Source organism: Athene cunicularia (genome assembly GCF_003259725.1).
Source record: "Athene cunicularia isolate RWA chromosome 3 unlocalized genomic scaffold, athCun1 chr3_part1, whole genome shotgun sequence".
NCBI lineage: Eukaryota > Metazoa > Chordata > Aves > Strigiformes > Strigidae > Athene > Athene cunicularia.
Window position 1 is genome coordinate 25,818,240 of NW_020799097.1, and position 12,421 is coordinate 25,830,660.

A 12,421-nucleotide genomic window follows, 5' to 3' on the forward strand; every position below is an offset into this window, starting at 1 on the left:
AGCCGAAGCTGCTAACTCAGTATGTAATCATTAACAAAGTGTGTAAACTCACTAGTGAAAGAGGCAGCTTAGACAAAATATAATCAGTAGTGAGGAGAGAATGTATCCACCTTCCCTTGTTTAGCCTTGTTCAAGGCTGAGAACCCAAGTGTTTGGCCTTGTTAGAAACTCCCTTGGTTCTCCCCCCTGAGCCCTGGCCAGGCTTTGGGTGGAATCCAACAGGAGGATGAAACCAGAAATTTTCCGCTCAAAACAAAGGTGCCGGCTATTCTGGCTTGCTGATTTTTGGGGATATAAGGCTGGACCCGCTCACAGCGACTCTGGCAGCCTCACCTGTGGGTGGACGCCCCGCGTAGGATTTCCCCCTTGCCGGGACAGGCTCTGCAAACCCTCGCTGTAACCGGGGCTGCCCGGCCACTGCGGGGCTGGGTGATGGTGACGTGTGCGAGTGGTGATGTATTTTTCTTAATCTCCATTCTCTCCCTCGTGTAGTAACGATTTAATGCATTACTCTGTTTTTTGCCTTAAATGCACTCTTCTGCTTTTTCTTACTGCATGTTTTCTGTATTACACTGTTATCACTAGTAAAATACGCCTGCTCTTTTCACTCTGGTGTCTGAGTTTAACTGGTATCCTTAATCAGCAGAACATGAGTATAGGAAAACAGCTTCCCAAAACAAGGAACTTGTGTAGTGTTTTCCAGTATGCTGTAAGTGGATTTGTGGGCTTCATGTTTTTTCATTGCTTCAATGTTTATGGAAGAGTTATTGCTTGCTACCAAGACATCAAATATAAGCTTCTGTTGGGATTTGCAATTAAATCACAAACATCATTATCCAAGAGTGTTTGTAATTCTACAGAATCCGATTAGATACAAACTCTGGAGGGACTCATTCAGCAACTGTACATGTTCTCTATAGTTTAAGATTAAATTTTGATCAAAATAATGATTTCTAGTTTCTGTGCAAGACAGCATTTCTTTGTGTGGTGTATTTTGTGGTTTGTGTATATTATGCCACAATTATCTGCATGAGATAACTATAGACTACAGTCAACCAGAACACACTCCAGCACTGATTTACTCGTTACCTAGTACCAGTCTTCCCAGTGACACCTGGCCCATGATTACTGGCAAGAAAAACAGACTCCTGTCACACCTTCCAGTTTCTCACCATGTTCCACATCGTCTCCTTCTGCTTTGAAAAAACTATCATCCCCACTCAGATCCAGTCTAGAAGAGGTATTGAATGCACAGTTCTCCGAGTCACACAGACAGACACGTGAATAAGCATCATGCCCACTGCATGCCTGGCCTCCCACCGCACCATCACACGTGGGCTAGTAGCAGAAGGGAAGGCAAAGGAACTGCTCTTTGCCTTCGAGAGACCCCAAAGCTGAACATTTGTCCACTGTTACGTATGTTACTGTAATTAGCCTCCTGTCTTAAAAAATCCCTCTCCAAATGTAACTGCAATGAACTGGTGGTGAGAACACTGTACTTCTCCATAAACTGTATTGCAAGTTTCACAAAAGAAAATGAGAACCAAAAGTGTAAAGAAACATTAAGTCAAGAAGGAAAACACAAAGAAATCAAAATGTTTCATAATCCAAGTGCAGTAGTGAATATATTGCATTTATGCATCTAGCATTAGAAACAACTACTACTCTTGCCTCCAGAAACATCAACTAAATCTTCAAAGCTGTCTTAACACGCAGATCTGCCATTAATTTTAATGAGAAAAGAAAAAAAACTTCAGACGGCTGCCAACAATTCCAAGTAACCCACAGACTATCTTGCCAACAGAAGGACTGACTGAATGGGCATCCTTATTTAAGCTCATCAAAAGATTTAGCCTACAGCTAGAAAGACAGAAACAAATTCAGAGTTCACACATTTTTACATTTAACTTCAGCTCATCATTCACATGTTTTCTATCCGCAATAAAGTTCAGAGAAGTGCAGCCAAGCTGAAAGCATCAGCATGCCTGGCAGAGCTTCAAGAGTCTGAAAACCAAATACACGGGGTTTCACTCGACATTTGTAATTCATTGTTTTGCCAAGCTCTTCAGAGTTCATTTTTGTCCCTAATTTTAACTAGTCTCTCTAGCAAGCAGCAAAATACATGTCAGGTCAAATTACTGATGCAGATGGCTGACAAGAAGCCTTGCAAAGAACTGGTTCGGAAAGCACATCCTGCCATAGTGAGAAAGGTGGCCACTTCTGGCTTGCACGCCCATCCAGTGCTCTTGCCCTGCAGCAAACCCTTCATGTCCCTACCCTCTGGCTGGCATGTTCTGCAAGGCTGCCGAGACAAGAGTTGACCTCCCAGATTCTTCCTGCAGACACGCACGCTCAGGACTGCTCCGGCAGATGAGCCTCTTTGACCAGTCCATGTCTGTCTGGCTTGCAGAAGTACGGTGGCACCTCACCAGGAGAAGGAACAACAGTTTGGCCAAAGGTTGCAAAGTAAAAGTTGTAAATACACACACACACACACACACACACACACACGCATAGCAAGCCTAAAAAGAAAGGTTCAAAGTTAAATGCATTAAAAAAGTAAATAAATTCTCAGTTAAAGCAAATAATCTGAGCATAATTGATCTACCCATGAGCCAACACAAAGAAAAAACCCATTCTTTACAGGCTTCCTTCCTCTCAGCTACTAGCTTGCAATATATTGCATCTACAGAGTACTTCCACAGCAGCTCCACTTTACCTGCCATTATCTTCTAGGCAAGGAGCATGTACTATTAGCTTGTCGGCAGGTCAGCACCCAGAACGGTGTTACTTCACTTGTCACTATTATTTCTCAGAGTTGAATACCAAGAAAATTTCAGGCTTTTAAAAATTCTTTGATGTCGCTTTCTGTAAATACAACCACAAGTGAGACTTTGAAGACCTTCAACTGGGGAGGAGCCAAACCACTCTCCGTGCATTAAGCCAAACAACTGTGCTGTTCTGGCCCAGTGGCAAAGCAAAATATGATTGTTCTGGAAACAGGTAAGCATGTCTGAAATTGTGTTTGAATGCCCGAGTTATTTGACCATAATTACACATACTGTATCTGCATAAAACATGCTACTTAAAGGATGAAGAAATATTTATCAAGAGACTCTTTAGTAGCAGCTCTAAGGAACAAGGAGAACTGAAGTCGATGCACATCTCACATAGTATCACCATCCAAATACCTGCCTTGGCAGTGGTCTGCTTTCCTAACAGTAAAACCCCTCCTCACTCAATTTAACACCATCATGCTAAGTATACTGATAACCTATCTAACAGTTGAGAGTAAAGCCTCTGCTCTAGAGTGAATGTTAAAATTGTTTTAACATTCAAAGTATTTGCCACAAGGTATTTCTGCATATGAAAACACAAGTAAGCATACAGTCCGGACTTTGGTTAGCTCAGTAGGTGCTGGGCAGATTACATAACAGAGGAAAATAGTTTACAAACGATCTGAAGAGCTTTTTTGAGAGGAAAGCAATGCAAGTTTCTACACTGTCTACCTGTGAAAAACAGTTCCCCGTGTTCACCTTTTATCACACTTCTGATCATCCATCTCAGGTGCAGATGCCCCCTCATTTGGAAGTGTCCCAGGCCAGGTTGGATGGGGCTTTGAGCCCTGATCTAGTGGAAGGTGTCCCTGCCCATGGCAGGGGGGTTGGAACTTGATGATCTTTAAGGTCCCTTCCAACCCAAACCATTCTGTGATTCTAAAAACCACCCCTGATCACAGGTGAGTTATAGGCCACTACTGTTCCTCAAGGACAATCTTATTGACAGTTTCTTTCTTCTTCCACTAGGAAACTACTGCCACATGTACTTGGAGCAATTGTTAGCAGTCTCCTCATATGTAACTTCCCTCAGACCTGGAGCTTTAAGAGAAAATGCAAATTTTTCCTAAACATCCAATGAGGTCACATGGCTTTTGTTTACTATTACTAAAAGCCACAACAACACTCAAGATAAGTATTTTTATGCTGCATGCTTCATATATGTACATATACAGTGGAAACCAAAATCAAGGTAAACTTTATTCTCAAGAGCATCAAAGACACAAAGCGCTTTTCACTAGTTATTAAGCTCCATTATAGCAAAAAAAGTTTCTCCATACTTGTCAGTTAATGCATCGTTAAAATACATCATTAAAATGACAAATCTACAGGAGAACAAAGTTTTAATAATCTGTTTGCTAAAGAACCTCTGCCGCAAGTTTTCAGTGTTAAGATGGAAAACCCAAATTTTTTTTCCATAGGTACACATACTTCTGATGGATGTTGAGCATAATGCTCAAGAATTTTGTTTAATGCACTTATTTTCTTACCACTGCTGTGATAAAACATGGAGCCACAGTAATATCCAGCTGGTAATGTACCTTTAATGAAAAGTTTACTGGCCCACAAAGGTGAATCTAAACCCTGAGGGAGCAAATTTCAGAGGAAAACAAGTCTGGAAGTGCCACAGAGGCTGGTTACCCCGTTTCTAACCAGCAAGCCCCTAAACTGCACACTGGCATGAGGCACAGCGCTTCCATGCTCATGAGGTCACCATGGGTGTTCTCTGCTACAGAAATAATTTCAAAAACCTGCCACAAACAGCAGAACCAAGATTCATATGTATTTCCCAAAATGCTTAATTTTGATCAAGCAGATTGTAATTGGCCAATCCAATGAACAAAGCACCATCTCCAGCTCTATACAAAACTGACTCATAGAAGCCATACCCTAAAAACAACTGATATTTTATATTACATTGATGATAAGCAAACCCCAAAAAACTTCTACACCACATTGAAGACAACCATTGATAAAGAAAGTTAAGATGCAGGGGGGCGCTCTGCCAGCCCCAGCTAAGTGCTCCTGCCGTTCCCCCTCTCACTTGATGACACCAGGGATGCAGATTTTCTTCTGCACCTGATATGATGTGACTACAGGATGTCCTGTGCTGCATATACCACAGACCAGGAAGCTGGTTTTTTGAAAATTAAGATCTAGAGGTTGTAACTATTTGCATGCTTATAAAGAACAGGATGTGGTGCATTAGAGAACAAAGTGTCTCTTTGACTGCTGTACTATGCAACACCTGAGGTTCATACTATATTAAAAAAAAGACTAGGATAATGTTAGAGTTGTCTTTGCTGCAGAAATTTAAGACATGAATTTTTAGATTTAAACCAGAAAAGAACAAGGGTTCTTTTTGGCACAGCTATATTTTCTATTCCACACAGGCTAGATGTTTTTATGGGCTAATAAGAGATCATTTATTCAACTGTGCAACAAGATGCTGCAAGATTAAGTTGCCTCTTGCAACAGACAGCAAGAAAAAAAACCCCAACAATCAACAACAAAATCTTTCCTGTACTTGTCCTTCTAACTCACCCTTTCTCATACTGTTAAGTAAAACAAGGTGTCTGCACAGCAAGAAGAGGAAGTCCTGTGGCAAAAGAGGGAATTACAATAGACAACAATCCCATGACAAGACCATAGCAATTCACTTGACATGCACAGAAGAAAGTTCACTGTGCACAGAGTATTTGTTTATCAGAAATATACAAACAGTAGATAATTTAAGATTTTTTTATTAAGATCTGAGACTGGAAAAGAGGACATCAGTGCAGGTCGGTCACTATTTATGACAAATTGCAGCTTGTTTATGAATAAAAGAACCCTAACAAAAAAAAACCCCTCCAAACTGTTTTCCATGAATTGCAAAATTAGCCGTTGAAAAAGCATCTCACTAAACTACAGCAAGTTCTGCACTGTCACATGCACAACACATCTAGCAGCAAAGCTCACAGGTAAGTCAGTGGTGCTGCACTACAGTCTATGTCTATCTTATCACCCAGCCACAGAAGAAGTGAACAGCACAGAGCTGAAGCAAAATAGTCATCAGGGAGGTTAACACACCATGCACATTTTGAGAGCTAGAAGATTTAGATATAATTCAGTTTAGGCTTTCCCTGACATAAGGATTAAAGCCAGGCAGAAAAAGCAGTTTCATGACTGTCAGCCAAAGCATCCACGGAAGGAATAAAACATGGAGAGTGTTCAAGGGCACCTATATTATTCAAGTCAAGACTTAAAGAATTATATTTGCATGCATTAGTGTAACTCATTTTAGAGGTTGCAAATATACACTGAAGGCTGTCAAGTAGCATGAGCTGATACATTAACATCACATCCTCAGACCCTGCCCTAGAAAGACCACTGTGATAAATAGCAGATGCAGCTACAAAACATACTAAGTAAGCACTAAATCTGTTTGTAAACAGATAATGCCACTGTCCCTTTATTTAGCCAAATAAAGCTCAGAGAGAAAGGATGAACAGGCAGACACGTGACAACCAACCAAATCATTCACGAGTGCTGCTTCCCCCACGTGGCAAGCAGGCAAGTACATCGGTTAAGACAGCTCCCATTCAGATGCATCCACACATGCCCCGTTTGGCAGGGGGCCATCATGAGGAATTTCTGCATGAAAGAAATTCAAAAATGCATTCTGTTCAGGGAATTTTGCTGGGGGAAGGGGAGAGTAAAAGTGATTTTCTTAAAATGGCAAAAGCTTAAATGTAAAAAAACATTTTCTAAGACTTCAGGCTACACTAGCTTTATTATAAACACAAGATTCCCAGAAAAAGCTTTAAAACAAAGCAATTACTGTACACCACCATACTGCAGCAGTGAAAGTGAAAACGTGAGATCATCATAATATTGAGTATGAGTCTGTGTAATTAATTCTTTTAAAAAAAAATTCAGCCAAGTTATCTATTATTGACAGGAAAATATAAAAGCTCTTTTTGTGATTGTTTTATTCTTAACATATACAGTAAAAAGCTAGTTATAAAGTTTCAGATTAACATTAAAAGAAACCCACTTGACACTTACGTAAGTGGTCTGCATAGAGGGGCATACATCTTGCAGTATGTGGAGTCCAAAGAAACCATAATAAACTGTCTATTCTTGTCATCCATGTGTCTAACTCTGCTTCAAAGCTATCATGTGCCATTTTGTTCCACAGGACATCTAGGCTTTGTAAAGTAATTATCTTAAAAGGACATCTGCTGCTTCTCTGTTCCATTATGTTAGCCAAATTTCTTGTGAAATGAGAAAAAGAACACCACCTTTCCTGTACACCATGATGCTTTCTGAACCTACTGCTTCTTTTATCAGTCCTTTCTTACCTCTAAACATTTCTGTGTGCACGTGTGCGTCTCTCATCAAGCCTCACTTGTCTTCTAGCAAAGAGATGACTAAAACTTCATGGGTATTTTAGGGATAGTAGTTGTACTTATTTTATGCAGCTGATGAGCTAGATTCACCACTGTTAAAAAAATGTGCTAGACTGCTCCTGGTTTTAAATGGGTGGCAGACAAACAGGAGCCTCAAACTGTGTGCATCTGAACCCAAATCCACTTCCTTAGGATGTATAGTTTATTTTAGCAATCTGAAGTTCTGTAGACTGTAATGAAACATCACTGATGTACATACTGCTACTTGCCCTGAAAAAAACAAGAAACATACAGGCTGTAAACTGCAGCAAGACATTAATGTAACAGCTAAGTCCCTGGGAAGAATCATTCAAAAGGAAAAGCAGCTCTTTTCACAGCCCAGCATTTCATTAGGAAAAAAGAAGAAAGTTTTAAAGAGAGTCATGCATCTTCTAACCAGAAGCAACACCTTTGGGACATTCTGGTTAAGAAACCTCTGGCCTCTCTTCTTGCAGCATCTGAGAACGGCTGCTTCACTTCTTGCACAAGGAAGTGTTGAGTAGCAATTACTCATTTTAGTTCTTGTTTAACTTATTTAGAAGGCATAATTAGAAAAACTAATGGACAAGGAGGGGAATGAATCAAAAGTACAGAAAACAGACCAAACTAAGGTTAAAAGACTGAGAAAGAGGTAACAGGCAGGAAAACCCCACTTAATTTAAGTCAGGAAGACTTCAACTTGCAAGCAGTGCAGTGGCACATTTTTCATGCTGCCTCATAAAATTAATCATCAAACCTGTTTTAAAGGCCTCTGAATTTCACTTCAAGTTTCCATGAAGAAAACTACTTTCTAAAAGCTGAAGATGTTTATTGTGTGCTATGTCCCAACACTGACAGGAACAAGACTCATACCCAACAAAAGGGTTATGTCCAATTTCACTAAAAAAGGCTGGGCAAGTCAGATTACCATTTCATTCACACATACTTTGAAGTAAAACTCAAGTTTTGCCCATGCTTGCTTTGTACACCCCTCCTTCTGAGCTGCTCTCCCTCCAGCATACCTTTCTCAACATTATCATATGCTAAAGCAGCTCCTCCTTACTCTTTGTTGTCTCTTTGTCCCCACCAGTTTTCCTTTCCCAACTCATACCCTTTCTTTGCAGTCCACATAGGTGAACAGCCTGAAGAACAACCAACCTGTCCCATTTAGCAGCAAAACAGACCGCAGAAGACAAGGATTACACACGTGTATGAATATATATGCATATATAGTTATGCATGAAGTGTCACGATTTGCACGCTCGTGTGCCCACTCAGCACAAAGCAATGGCAGTGAGACTAGCCAAGGGTCAGCCATTCCACTTGTCTGATCTGAGTGTCCACATTAAGCTGCAAAGTGAAATTTAAGCAACATCCATCAGCTAGAGGAATGCAATCAGCAGACAAGAGGCACCAAACAGCACAGGAGACTGGTAATACGCTGGCACAGAAGAGAGCTTTTTGGGACAAAAGCTGGGAAGCAGCATAATAGGCTTTGCCTTAATTCTCGAAAACCCTTTAAACTCTTTTAGTACCACTAACATCTGCCAAGCTATACAAACTAATTGTTTCACATAGTACCTACTAACTCTACTGGAGTTTTAAAACACAGTGCTGGAAAGCTGCAGGTCTTTGCATCTGCTGCACAAAAAACCCCCCCCAACTCAATGACCACTACTCTGCAAAACCAAAGCTAAGCACACATTGTTGGATGGGAGAGGAAGATGAAAACACAAGGAGACCATGTGACCATACTGGTTAGCATGATGGGGACTCGTCAGCAGATCTAATTGTTGCCCAACTTTTGTAGGCATTAAGGCAAGGATAATAAGGAGTGGTTTGATGACAGATAATGAGACAGTTCAGTGTTTTGTATTTTTCAGAGTCAGGAGAAGCCAAGCATAAACAGGGAGGCCAACTGTCCATTTTAAATGAGGCAGAAGGATGATTAAGAGGTAAAGGACCTTTACTTGCAAAGGCAGGTTCAAAGAGACCTTTAGAAATGTTTTTTTTTTTTAAGCAAGTCTTACTCTGTTACGCTCAAATTCGTAGGCTTTTTTTTTTTTTAACCATCGCAAAGACTTCATGGTGGTGGAAAACAGAGTAAGAAAGAACTGCCCCCAAAAGAGACAAAGGCTGGTCGGCAAACCCCTTGGTTCTACTTGCAAGCAAGAAGATAGCTGACTTTTCAAGAGGTAGCAGAACCACTGTTTTGACCTTTCCAGCTCTGCTCTGGGGAGGATGGGAGCCCCAGGGAACGCCACCCTGCAATGAAAGTTGTGATGCTGCCTCGCTTCCTTAAAAATAAATACCACCATCCTGCTCTGTTAGTTCTTAGCTTCAACACTTTTGTCTGCACTCAAGAAGCATATGACAATATCCCCCAGTTTCATACCCCAAGAGCACAGGGGTTACGAACACCCCAAAGGACCACCACAGCATGTGTCTTACAACACACTGCAAAGTGAAGTCCTGTTGAAAATAGATACAAAGCAAAGGCTGGTTCTATACTCACAAGCAAACGCTGGATTTCTTTTTCACAATGGCATCATCTAGCTGAGGACAATCTTTCAAGTATTCATGTCTGCCCTGAAAGACAGACTGAGTATGTGCTAAGAAAGTTGGTTTTTTCCTCATAAGCATTCCTTAAAAATGAAGTAAAAAAAAATGTATCTTTCACCAGTGTCTCAGAAACATCTCTCAAACACAAAAATAATTTTGTTTATTCTGATTTCACCATTACATGTAGGCTGTCATCTTCATTCTTGATTTCTATCTTCAAGAGGTTTGTAAAACAATAAAACACCCTCAGGCTATGACTTTATACTTGAAGGTCAAAGTGCACAAAAGGCTTTTTATTAAAATTGTGCAATTAGTCAGTTGATTCATCTAAGTTGCATGTAAATGTGGCGCCACTTTCTAATAACTATACATCTGAGGGGAAAAACGAAAAACAAACTTACTGCTTTCCCCACTAGTCTGTCTACAGCACAGCTGAAGTAAGTTATGGAGACAGGTATAGTTTTGTGTTTGCACAACAAGAGCAGACTGGCAACAAGTATCTGGTACATTAACACACTCCTAAAAGCTGTGTTATGTAAAAAAAAAATAATTGCTTAATACAGTAGAATAAAGATAAGTTGCCACACATGAGTTTATTACCATTTACTAATATCAGAAGTTACCTGAATATTCACAGGCATTTCAAATACGGCTCTTACCTCCATTATCAGAATCATGGCTATAACCACACTTCTCTTACAATTCTGTCTCTTGCCACACTGGGCATGACAGAAGAAAGCTGCAAATCTCCTTAAACATTAATACACCACCATTTACCAAGCATAAATACTTTCTTCAAAACAGTCCCCAGTCCAAAGGAAAAACAAGGGTCCTGAGGTGCAGTCTCACCGTACAGCTAAGCTTACCAAGTGACGAGCTGTGGGTGCTGCAGGGGCCGGTTCTGCCTAACCTTTCCTCCACATACTCCTGTTACTTTCCTCACATTAAGCAGAACTTGTGAAACAGCGGAAGCGCTGCTGAGAAAATGAACCAGCCTAGAAAACTGCACGGGAAAAGAGCTTTCTGCTGGGTTAACTTCTTGAACTCGGGCAGCCAGGAACAACGCGAGGACAGCAGAATAAACACCATCCTGGAGCAAGGGGAGGGAAGCTGAACCAGCTCACTAGAAGATAAACTTTAGCTATCTTGTGAAATCTCACCCCGAGAACGCAAGGACAACTTAAACCTAACACCCTTTGAAAAATGAGTACCCCATCTTAAAGATTAATGAGAAAACCCTCAAGCTAAGTCTCAGAGCAACAGGGAGACTGCATTGTCTGTATTCCCAAACTTAAGAATGTTTGTGATGCTCTTCTGTCAGCGTAACTTCACTCGTACAATGAGTGAAGATGTAGGAACACAGAGACATCAGACAGGGGCAGATTGGTAAGTATATTTAAATTTGATGAGTTCACACCACTCTGGCTGCAAAACCCTGTGGTGTAGACATGCCAACAGCATCATTTTCTTCACTGGACAGATTTTCAGTAGCAAAGCCCCCACACACTCCTCTTGAAAGCAGCTCCTGTGCTCCGTTGCTTGCCTTGCCCTGTTTTGTGAAGTATGAGAGCAATTCCTTGAAAGAATTTAAGAGACAGGATCTCTCAAGGTGCCCAAGGCAAACAGCCTTTTCCTCTGGCAAAGAGCATTTGTGAAAGGCTACAGCTACTACCCAGATACAAGTTTTCTCACAAATGCCTTTACCATTCAGAAAGGAAACAAGAGTATACGATGGAGATGCAATGGCCAGGCCCCCCCCCAGTTCGCTTCCTACTCTGCTCTTCCAAATTCCCTGCAGTCATTTCACAGACACCTTCAAGTGACAAACGCTGGACCACACCAACACCATGATCAAGGATGGCTTCTAGCACAGCACATGCAAAGCTGCTCTCTGTCTCCAGGTAAAGCTGGGACCCTCGGGAAATCCTACTAATCAATCCAGGAGGGAGACTCGCAGAGCGCTGTCAGGCTGGGACACAATTCAGCTCGGGTCTGCACAGCAACACTCCTAAGACCTGGGGATAATGCTACAGTCCTCGGGCACAAAGCACCTGTAACAAAGTTCAAGACATGACCCGAGCACTCATTCTCATGCTTGATCGAAAGGCAGACTGACTGACTCGCGCCGGACTCCTGGAAGGCTCTGTGGTCACGCAAGGCTTGGTGGGTCTCTTTCCACAGGGGCAAGCCAGGACCACGGAGGGACCTGGATCGTGGTGAGAGGACCGCCACTGCTGAGCTCACCTTCAGTCCCTGCTCCCCTCCCAAAACCAGCTTCTGAGGCCAAGCTGGCACGACCTTGGCGTTTAGATATACACGTGCTTTAATGAGACCTCTCTCCAGAGAAAATAAACTCACGGGAACGAGCAAGTGCTGCCAGGCATCACCGCTCCCGGGAACGCACCTCCCGAGGAGCTGCTCAGGCGGGTTTACTGATGCCCGACGGAAGCACTGAAAGTTGTTTCAGCGTTTAAAAATGACAAGGTAATACCGGGGCAACCGCGCTGCGTAAGCGGCGAAGGCGAGCGAGCGTGTGTGTGGAAAACAAAGCCCCCCCGGGCAGCCTGAACTTTCCCCTCTCGCCGAGCAACCGCGGCCGGACCCGCTCCC